The sequence below is a fragment of the Polypterus senegalus genome, chromosome 9 (assembly GCF_016835505.1).
Source record: "Polypterus senegalus isolate Bchr_013 chromosome 9, ASM1683550v1, whole genome shotgun sequence".
Classification (NCBI taxonomy): domain Eukaryota; kingdom Metazoa; phylum Chordata; class Cladistia; order Polypteriformes; family Polypteridae; genus Polypterus; species Polypterus senegalus.
The window spans coordinates 18,105,447-18,117,512 of NC_053162.1; positions in this window are offsets into that span (position 1 = coordinate 18,105,447).

The following is a 12,066-nucleotide window of genomic DNA, read 5'->3' on the forward strand; positions in this document are numbered from 1 at the left end:
AATTAACACATGCAGTTGCAATAAGAAGCCCTAATTTTTGTGGAAGACTTTTGTAACCTTAACAATTTCTTCCTCAGAGCAGATATCTACCAATTGGAAATGAATCATCATTGCAGGATTTCTGTTTGAGGTTCTGCCATACTATAATTGCTCTCGACCTTCCAATCAAGCTGGAAACCTAATCCTTGTATTTTTCCATTTTCGTAAAAGCACACATATTCATTCCCTGTCTTACATAAATAGCTTGTAGTGAATGAAACACAGAATTATTCAAACGTGTTTGGATATCCCACCAAGTGGCCGCACTAGCAGTGCTTGTTATCGCCTCTCCATTATGTGTTTTGCCAGGCGGATACATCATACGGTCGTGATTGACTTCCTTAATATTCCCAAAATGGTTTCACTACAAAGTCACCTGTCTTTTTCACACCAGTTTCATTTTCAAGTAAGGATGCAGTGGGTTAGATCTGTAGTTTAACACTGTTATGGTATCCATAAGCACTGTTTAAACTTAGTGGAATCCACTCCGCTCAGTCCAGACCAACAATGCACTGTGTTGGGCACTTACCACAATCATGTTAATGTGTTTCATTTTGTTTTTATTTGATTCTGTTCTCATTTAATTTGTTTTTCACAGCTGAGTTTATTATTTTGGTGCTCTGGTTCTCCAAAAACAGACATCTGGTGTACTGTATATTTTCTCAAAGGCTCCTGGAAATGATTATCAAAGAACTAAAAATGTTACTTTCCTGATATGTATTGTTTAGAAATAAAACACTGGTTAAGTAAACTGATAACGACTGGCACTCCTTCTTTCTGACTATCCTTGTCAGTCCACCTTCCACTATGTGCTCAGCCAGCCGTGAGCGCCCTCTGCTGGATACTGGATCATCTGACTCGGCTTCACTGGGTTTATTTATTCCTATCACTTTATTTGATAGCTATTAACCCAGCTGCATTCATTTTAAAAGGGACGTAAACGTTGGATTACAAGCCATCAGCCCAAGTCTTAGGAAATTTGCTTCATTTTTACAGAAAGTATGATTATTGTGCAATATTTGCTAACAATAAACCTAATTTTAATCTAAAGAACAATCATAATTTTATAATTTTGAAATAGTTAATCTAAATTCTTATATTCGAGTTTAGCGTCAGGCTCACTTGGAAAGTTATAATATATATTACCTTTTTTCTTTGAGGAACTCTCATATTTGCTCATAAAAACTCACTTTTAAATCCAATTATGATTTTTTTTTTATTATTTATCTGACATTTAATGTAACCACTCACATGAAGTATACATGAATAAAAATAATACATTTGCCAGAATAGATTCTGAACTGGAATTGAAAAATTGTGAGTACCCCATGTTGGAAGTCTTTTCTGCTTACCCAGTGGGTACTGAAAATGCAATTTTACTATTATAGCCATAGTTAATGAGAGTGGATTCAGAAAGTATTGAGACCCCTTCACTCTCTGCACACTTTATTGTGTTGTACATTTAATTTTAAAAGAATAAATTTGCCATTTTGTCAAATTGTCAACTTATTTATTGTTATTATTATTTTCAGGCATTCTTAAAAATAATTCTAATGTTTTTGTCAGCATTTTGTTTTGTAAGCTTTCCACCATTTTGAATTGTCCTCATTACGACGCAGTATCAGTTGCTACTGAGCAAATCTCTAGAAATGACAACGTTGCGATATGTAGTGGATTCATAAAGTACTCAGACCTCTCCACTTTCTGCACACTTTGTTGTGTTGTAGATTTAATTTTAAATAAATACATTTTCCATTTTGCTTATCAGTCTACACTCGATAACCCATAATGACAAAATGAAAACATGTTTTCGGAACGGTTTGCAAATTAATTAAAGATCAAAAACTGAAATCTCCCATCCATGTAAGTATTTGAATCCTTATTTCAGTGCTTTGTGGAATCCCCTTTGGCAGCAGTTCCAGCTATGAGTCCCTTTTAGTAAGTCTCTATCATCTCTGCACTCCTGGATTTGGGCAGTTTATCCCTGTGCTCTGTCTGTCTGTCTGTCTGTGTGTTATGGATCTTAAAAATAACAGTTATAAGGACACTTGTTCATGTTAATTGCAGTCTCAATGGTTAAAAAAAAATTTAAAAGGAGCATCCCACATGAAAATATAACGATCTCATTAAATGACAGTGCATACCAGTTTATCAATTTTATGTCCGTTTGAGGTTAAAAAGAAAATAAATTAAATCATATATCAATTGACACACGCTGCACACAGGCAAGCGGGCAGTGAGAGTGGAGATAAAGACGCTAGATAGATTGTATACAACAGGCAAAAATAGCGACCACTTGATAACAGTATTAGCTATGATGAATGAAAGCATGAATTAATCAACAGAAATAACCGTGATCAACATTTTAAACTTAAATATTTATTTAAAGAAAAAGAAAAAAAAGAAAAACGCCCAGCACACAGAAAGCAGGCGCTTGCAGGCAGGCAGCGGCGTGGCCATGGTTAAAAAGAAAACAAAGTAACACTTTCTCCCTAGCAGGGAATCAAACTCGAGACTCTGAGGCATGGTAAGCATGCTGCACTCTGAGAAGCAAATCTTAGCGCTATGACACCAAAGTTGTTGTGTTGTTCTTGAACCTTTTGTGAAAGTGTTTATTTGATCTTTGGAAATCAGGCTTTACACATTCTATAGTTTATGCCTACATTTTGTAACATTTATTTACTAAAATATGACAAAGTTTCTGTTTTAACAATGTGTTGACACAGATTACTGTAGAAATGGAACACACATGAAATGCATGTGTTCCATATAACAATCTATTATTTCCACTCTAAAACTCCAGCAGTTGATTCACTCCCAGATAATCAAACAAGGCATGAGCTGGGAAAACTTAGTGAACATTCTGCCACACTGGGGGATGGAATAGTCGGCTGCTTGCTGCTCGTCTTAATCGGCACATTTAGAAGACAAAGGACGCTGGCGGAGAAGTGAGAACGGTTTTAAGGTGGGCCGGATCTACGAGTTTTTTCGTGGACTCTGGCAATTCTAGTGTTAAGGTGGTCAATTGCAAGTTGTGCTTCCCTTTGACTCTCCTCTGAAGAGTGACAGACAGCATGGGATCCTCAAAGCAACTCTCTAAAGATCTGAAAACAAAGATTGTTCAGTATCGTGGTTTAGGGGAAGGCTATTAAAAGCTATCTCAGAGGTTTAAACTGTCAGTTTCAACTATAAGGAATGGAATCAGGAAATGGAAGGCCACAGGCACAGTTGCTGTTAAACCCAGCAGGTCTGGCAGGCCAAGAAAAATACAGGAGCGGCATATAAGCAGGATTGTGAGAATGGTGACAGACAACCCACAGATCACCTCCAAAGACCTGCAACAACATCTTGTTGCAGATGGTGTATCTGTACATCGTTCTACAATTCAGCGCAATTTGCACAAAGAACATCTGTATGGCAGGGTGATGAGAAAGAAGCCCTTTCTGCACTCACGCCACAAACAGAGTCGCTTGTTGTAAGCAAATGCTCATTTAGACAAGCCAGATTCATTTTGGAACAAAGTGCTTTGGACAGAAGAGCCAAAAATTGAGCTATTTGGTCATAACAAAAAGCGCTTTTCAATGGTGGAAGAAGAACACCACATTCCAAGAAAAATACCTGCTACCTTCTGTCAAATTTGGTGGAGGTTCCATCATGCTGTGGAGCTGTGTGGCTAGTTGAGGGACTGGGGCCCTTGCTAAAGTCGAGGGTCAGATGAATTCAACCCAATATCAACAAATTCTTCAGGATAATGTTCAAACATCAGTCACAAAGTTGAAGTTACGCAAGGTTTGGATATTCCAACAAGACAATGACCCAAAACACAGTTCGAAACCTACAAAGGCATTCATGCAGAGGAAGGAGAAGTACAATGTTCTGGAATGGCGGTCACAGTCGCCTGACTTGAATATCATCGAAAATCTATAGGATGATTTGAAGCAGGTTGTCCATACGTGGCAGCTATCAAACTGAACTGCACTGGAGAAATATTGTATGGAAGAATCGTCACAAATGCCTCCATCTAGAATCCAGACACTCATCAAAGGCTATAGGACTCGTCTAGAGGCTCTAAAGGAGCAAAAGGAGGCTCAACTAAGTATTGATGTCATATCTCTGTTGGGGTGCCCAAATTTATGCACCTGTCTAATTTTGTTATGATGCATATTGCATATTTTCTGTTAATCCAATAAACTTAATGTCACTGCTGAAATACGACTGTGTCCATAAGGGATGTCAGATATTAAAAGGAAGTTGCTACTTTGAAAGCTCAGCCAATGATAAACAAAAATCCAAAGAATTAAGAGGGGCTCCCACGCTTTTTCATATGACTGTAAATATGTTATATTGTGTGGTTGTGTGAGAAGTGACAAGCAACCCTGGCGAAATGGTGGGGTGCCTACCTAGTGGTCCCAGCTTACTTTAAAGTCTCAAAACTGACAAACAGACAAAAAGGGCACTCGAAGGTGTGATTAATAAATGAAAAAGCAAAGGTGGCCTCTCCGGGAATTTCAAATTCAGCTTGCCTTCTTGGCTGTTGCTCTTGGCTAAAGAGTTCCATCTTGAGGGCTTCTCAGTCAGCAAAAGATGCCCCTTTCTCGTCGGCTTGGAATTTATGGGCCAGCAATTGGAAGGGGTGGAGTCAGTCACCTTCACAGGGCATCTTCTCGGTAATGTAGAGGGAAAGGGAGAGGACATGATTAGCGCCAGTGTCCTCTCTAGTCCCAGACCTTAGATGAGCCCTGAAGGTGGTCTTCTGATGCGCATGCGTGACAACAGTTGTTTATTATAAAACATAATCACAAACAGTGTGTTAGTTTTGAGTTACTTTTTCTTCCTTTGTATAAAAAACTATACATTTGATTTGGCAGCATGTTAGTATATCCTAAACTGATTTATGATGCTGAGCAGTGTCTCGCATTCACATCTGTGGATCAACCTTTGGGCTCTCCGGAGGTATGTACTTCGACCCTGAGTTGACAGGAGATGGTGGTGCTAACCTCTTCCACGGTTAAATAAACTATAAACTATAGTTTATAATGTAGATATTTATATATATAATATAGTTTATAGTATAGACTAAAGTTGCTGGCAAGATGTCCAGTGAGGGCAATTGACTTCATACCTTCTAGTCTCCCCACTACATATCCCATGGTTCTCAAAAGGAGGTGTCCCACAATATGAGAAAGCACTGCAGGCCTGAGCTCCTTCCCGCCATGACTATCCTAAGCTTACCAGCCAAGTGAAAACATTCCTCATACAGGACCTTACATTTTTTACATGTTTAGCGCCATTGAGCACTTCTTTTTATTGTACTTGCACCTAACTGAACAGGGATGACAGAGTTGGCTTACTACTAAGTTTAGTAATGTTCTTGTATTTTATAAATACGTTTGGCTAAGGGGTTTAGGGTCTTCATGTGCTCTCAAGTAAATAACACCCATTCCCTTTTTACATCCTCTACCTGAGTGCCTGATGATTCATGGTTTGGACACTGGTCACTGCTTCGCCTAATGGCACAGTTTCACCACATCTATAGTAAATGTGTGGATTAAAACAACACTAATCCATCCATCCATAATCCAACCAGCTATACCCTAACTACAGGGTCACCAGGGTCTGCTGGAGCCAATCCCAGCCAACACAGGGTGCAAGTCAGGAAACAAACCCTCGGCAGGGCACCAGCCCACCACAGGGCGCGTGCACACACACACACACACACACACACGGGACAATTTAGAATCGCCAATGCACCTAACTTGCATGTCTTTGGACTGTGGGAGGAAACTGGAGCACCTGGAGGAAACCCACGCCGACACGGGGAGAACATGCAAACTCCATGAAGGGATGACCCGGGAAGCGAACCTGGGTCTCCTAACTGCGAGACAGCAGCGCCACCCACTGCAGCACCGTGCCGAACAACACTAATACTTTATCAATATGTTCCTGTTATTGGATTTGTTGCAGCAAACCCTTTTCTGTGGCTTTGCATCTGAGCCCTGCCAAAGATCGCCATACCGATACGTGTTCTTCTTACCTTACACCCAGTTCTGCTTTGATAATAAAAGCACAGGATTTTATTCTTTATTAAAATAAGTACAGTAATCCCTCCTCGATCGTGGGGGTTGCGTTCCAGAACCCCCCGCGATAGGTGAAAATCCGCGAAGTAGAAACCATATGTTTGTATGGTTATTTTTATATATTTTAAGCCCTTATAAACTCTCCCACACTGTTAACATTATTAGAGCCCTCTAGACATGAAATAACACCCTTTAGTCAAAAGTTTAAACTGTGCTCCATGACAAGACAGAGATGGCAGTTCTTTCTCACAATTAAAAGAATGCAAACATATCTTATCTTCAACGGAGCACCGTCATAAAGGAGCGCCGTCAGGAGCAGAGAATGTCAGAGAGAGCGCTCGCAAGAAAAGCAAGCAATCAAAAAATCAATACGTGCTTTTAAGTATAGAGAAGCACCGCGATAAAGCGGCATTTTGTAGAGGAGCGTCCGTATCTTCTAAGCAAACAGCCTCTGTGCAAACAGCCCCTCTGCTCACACCCCTCCGTCAGGCACAGAGAACGTCAGAGAGAGAGAAAAGCAAACAATCAAGCACCGCGTGGGAAGCATATCTTATATCATTGAGGAGTTTTAGTTAATATGTAATACATGCTCTGATTGGGTAGCTTCTAAGCCATCCGCCAATAGCGTCCCTTGTATGAAATCAACTGGGCAAACAAACTGAGGAAGCATGTACCATAAATTGAAAGACCCATTGTCCGCTGAAATCCGCAAACCAGCGAAAAATCCGTGATATATATTTAGATATGCTTACATTTAAAATCCGTGATAGAGTGAAACCGTGAAAGTCGAGGCGCGATATAGCGAGGGATTACTGTATTGCGTTAGGTAACTCCTTATTTTATAAAGTAACTAGGCTATTTAACTCGTGTTACTTTTAATACATCACACCAAATACCGCTCTTGAGATTGTGCTGCTGAGCTTATGTACTATAGTTCTGTTCTTCAACTTAAATTTAGCGATTCCTGAAATAGTCAAACAGATTATTTCAAACACGAGAAAGAATAATGTGATTAATGCATTTGCCTTGGGAAATTTATCTTTGTGGTGCCTTCACTGTTTTCCACCCCTTGATGCTGGATGCATGTGTGAAGCAAAGACAGGCGGGCAGAGTTATTTTAAAAGAGTTTACCAACCATGAGTGGAGGGAAAACTTCAAGATGTCAAGAAGTGCATTTGTTAAATGCTACAGTATGTTGAAGGATGTGATCAGCCAATAATCCCGTGTCCATATGTGTGCTTCTCCAATGGACATACTTAGACTACAAAATACTTAGCTGGTTTCCCTATCAGGTATTTTTGAAGCCAGGGGTCTGTGAATAACTGGGTTATTAAAGCTCCTGTAAATGCACTCAGTAATGAGACATTTTCCTAAGATTCTTAAGAAGAATATTTTGTTTCTGGTCAGAAAATGGCTTGTCCTCTTTCTTAGACAAAATAGATGATTGTTGACTTCAGAAAGGCCTGTGCTGTCCACACCACACTGCACATCTCTGGCACAGGGGTGGAAATGGACAAGAACACCCAATTTCTTGATGTGTACCTGGCAGCTGACCTTACTTGGTCAACTGACACCACTTAAATAGCCAAGAAGGTGCAGCAGTGTCTCAGTTTCCTTCGGCTGGCTGAAGAAGGCATGACTAGCCCATTTCCCACCCGCCATTCTCACCACATTCTACAGGGGCACCATTAAGAGCATCTGACCAGCTGCATCACTGTCTGGTTTGGAAACTGTGCAGTCCTACAACGGATAGTGCACACTGCAGAAAAGGTCATTGGGTCCAATCTGCCCTTCATTTAAGACCACTTTGAAAGTGTTGTATCCATAAAGCTTATAGCATTATGATGGATCGCTCCCACCCCTCCTATGGTCTCTTTGCTCCCCTTCCATCTGGCAGAAGGTACTATAGATATCAAAACAAGTTCTTCCAGGCTTCTACACCTCGGTTGTCCAGACCCTCAACTCTGTGCTGCCCCCCAGATCTGCCTCTAGTAGTGAATTTAAATGCAGTACATTTATTACACTTGTCACATTTGTTTTTTATTAGCTTTAGTGGTAATATTAATTAATTATTTAATTTTAATCATTTATTTATACTATAGTTTAGTTCTTTACTTGCCTTGTACTTGTTCTGTATGTTCTTTCACCTAAAGGATTATTAGGAACACCATACTAATACGGTGTTTGACCCCCTTTCGCCTTCAGAACTGCCTTAATTCTACGTAGCATTGATTCAACAAGGTGCTGAAAGCATTCTTTAGAAATGTTGGCCCATATTGATAGGATAGCATCTTGCAGTTGATGGAGATTTGTGGGATGCACATCCAGGGCACGAAGCTCCCGTTCCACCACATCCCAAAGATGCTCTATTGGGTTGAGATCTGGTGACTGTGGGGGCCATTTTAGTACAGTGAACTCATTGTCATGTTCAAGAAACCAATTTGAAATGATTCGAGCTTTGTGACATGGTGCATTATCCTGCTGGAAGTAGCCATCAGAGGATGGGTACATGGTGGTCATGAAGGGATGGACATGGTCAGAAACAATGCTCAGGTAGTCCGTGGCATTTAAACGATGCCCAATTGGCACTAAGGGGCCTAAAGTGTGCCAAGAAAACATCCCTCACACCATTACACCACCAGCCTGCACTGTGGTAACAAGGCATGATGGATCCATGTTCTCATTCTGTTTACGCCAAATTCTGACTACCATTTGAATGTGTCAACAGAAATCGAGACTCATCAGACCAGGCAACATTTTTCCAGTCTTCAGCTGTCCAATTCTGGTGAGCTCATGCAAATTGTAGCCTCTTTTTCCTATTTGTAGTGGAGATGAGTGGTACCCAGGAGGGTCTTCTGCTGTTGTAGCCCATCCGCCTCAAGGTTGTGCGTGTTGTGGCTTCACAAATGCTTTGCTGCATACCTCGGTTGTAACGAGTGGTTATTTCAGTCAAAGTTGCTCTTCTATCAGCTTGAATCAGTCGGCCCATTCTCCTCTGACCTCTAGCATCAACAAGGCATTGTCGCCCACAGGACTGCCGCATACTGGATGTTTATTCCCTTTTCACACCATTCTTTGTAAACCCTAGAAATGGTTGTGCGTGAAAATCCCAGTAACTGAGCAGATTGTGAAATACTCAGACCGGCCCGTCTGGCACCAACAACCATGCCACGCTCAAAATTGCTTAAATCACCTTTCTTTCCCATTCTGACATTCAGTTTGGAGTTCAGGAGATTGTCTTGACCAGGACCACACCCCGAAATGCATTGAAGCAACTGTCATGTGATTGGTTGATTAGATAATTGCATTAATGAGAAACTGAACAGGTGTTCCTAATAATCCTTTAGGTGAGTGTATGCGTTGCCCAGAGGGGACTGGGCGGTCTCATGGTCTGGAACCCCTGCAGATTTTATTTTTTTCTCCAGCCGTCATTTTTTTTTTGTTTTTTCTGTCCACCCTGGCCATTGGACCTTACTCTTATTTTATGTTAATTAATGTTGACTTATTTTATTTTCTTACTGTGTCTTTTATTCTTCTATTCTTCATTATGTAAAGCACTTTGAGCTACATTTTTTTGTATGAAAATGTGCTATATAAATAAATGTTGTTGTTGTTGTTGTTGCACCGTTGTCCTGAAGAACGTTACATTGAGTTAATGTATGCTGCAATACGGTGTATGGGTGGTGTGACAGTAAAGACACTTGACTTGGGTGGCGTGCAAAGCATTTTTGATTTTTATAGGATTTCTAAAGTGCATCGATTAGTTGCTCATTTAGCATTTGCTAAGATCCTGTTATACAGCAGTAATGACTGTGGCATTGTGTGCTTTCAGAACAACAGAACAATCAAGAGTACAACAGGCCATTCAGCCCAGCAAAGCTCGCCAGTCCTATCTATTCCATTCTTCTAAAAAAATGTCACATCTAGTTTTGAAAGTCCCTAAAGTGTCACTGCCTGCCATGCTACTTCGTGGCTTATTCCAAGTGTGTATGGTTCTCTGTGTAAAGAAAAACTTCCAAATGTTTGTGTGAAATTTACCCTTAACAAGATTCCAACTGTGTCCCCATGTTCTTGATGAATTCATTTTAAAGTCACCGTCTCGATCCTCTGGACTAATTCCCTTCATCTTTTTAAGCACTTCTATCATGTCACCTCTTAATCTTCTTTTGCTTAAACTGAAAAGGCTCAGCTCTTTTAATCTTTCTTCAGAAATCATCCCCTGTAGCCCTATAATCAACCTAGTCACACATCTTTGGATTTTTTCTGGTGCTGCTATATCCTTTTGGTACCCTGGAGACTAAAACTGCACCCAGTACTCCAGATGAGGCCTCACCAGTGTGTTATAAAGACCTGAGCAGAACCTCCTGTGACTTGTACTCCACACATCAGGGCGCTATATAACTTGACATTCAGTTTGCCTTTTCAATGGCTTCTGAACACAGACTGTCAGTTGATAGCTTAGAGTCCTCTACGACTCCTTTCAGGATGTCATTGGTGGTTGCTAAATCTTACGAGCCAATCAAAAGCATCTGCTTAGGCCTTGTTAGATACAGTAGCATTTACCTGCTTATACAGTATGTATGCCTCAGTGGCCTCTTTCAAACATTTTACTGTTTTTGTGCAAAGCTAAAGAACTTGCTGATCACTATCCTTTCGTCCAGATGCAAGTATCTATCTATCTATCTATCTATCTATCTAAACTGCATTTTAGGTCCTTGAAAATGGACCGTTTGAAAAACTCCATCTTCCCTGTTTACGTGTACAATACAATACAGAGTGGTGGCACGGTGGCACAGTGGTAGCACTGCTGCCTCGCAGTTAGGTGACCCGGGTTCGCTTCCCAGGTCCTCCCTGCGTGGAGTTTGCATGTTCTCCCCGTGTCTGCATGGGTTTCCTCCGGGCGCTCCGGTTTCCTCCCACGATCCAAAGACATGCAGGTTAGGTGGATTGGCGATTCTAAATTGGCCCTGGTGTGTGCTTGGTGTGTGGGTGTGTTTGTGTGTGTCCTGCGGTGGGTTGGCACCCTGCCCAGGGTTGGTTCCTGCCTTGTGCCCTGTGTTGGCTGGGATTGGCTCCAGCAGACCCCCGTGACCCTGTGTTCGGATTCAGTGGGTTAGAAGATGGATGGATGGATGGATACAATACAGAGTACAATTTATTTTTGTAAAGCCAAAAATCATACAAGGAGTGTCACAATGGGCTTTAACAGGCCCTGCCTCTTGACAGCCCCCCAGCCTTGACTCTCTAAGAAGACAAGACAAAAAAGACTCCCAAAAAAAAGAAAAACACCATGTAGGGGAAAAAAATGGAAGAAACCTCGGGAAAGGCAGTTCAAAGAGAGATCACTTTTCAGGTAGGTTGGGCATGCAGTGGGTGTCATAAAAATGGGGTCAATACAATACAATACACAGAACAGAACACAAGTAATCCTCAATACAATATGATAGTAAAATAAAAATATTACAAGTACAGAACAGAATTCAACAGTAGATAATATCACATAATACGATTTGGATTTGTTCAGAGTCCTGGAGACATCGGCCATCAAGCTGCCTCCCCCTATTGGCCATTCCAGAGCTGAGTCAGTTAATCTGATGAAAAGACCCCTCTACCTGATGATTCCTGCAATCCTCCATCAGAGATGACTTTACCTTAAGCAGGCAAAACAACTTGGCAGGTGGGCAGTGGGCACCAAGTACCACATTTGAGTACTGAGAAGAGAAACAGAATAGGTGAGGGTTAGTAACAAATTATAACTGCCACGTTACGTATGTTTTAGTGTAGACAGGGAAAACAGAGTCTTTGGCTTGAAATGTTAGAGTGTGCGCCGGGATCTTCTTTGCTTGATGTCAGTGTGTGTGCCAAGCAGTGCTGGTGGTTAACCTTGTTAACAGGACTCTTTACATGTTTACATTTAAACATAAAATGAATTTATTAGTATATTGAGCAA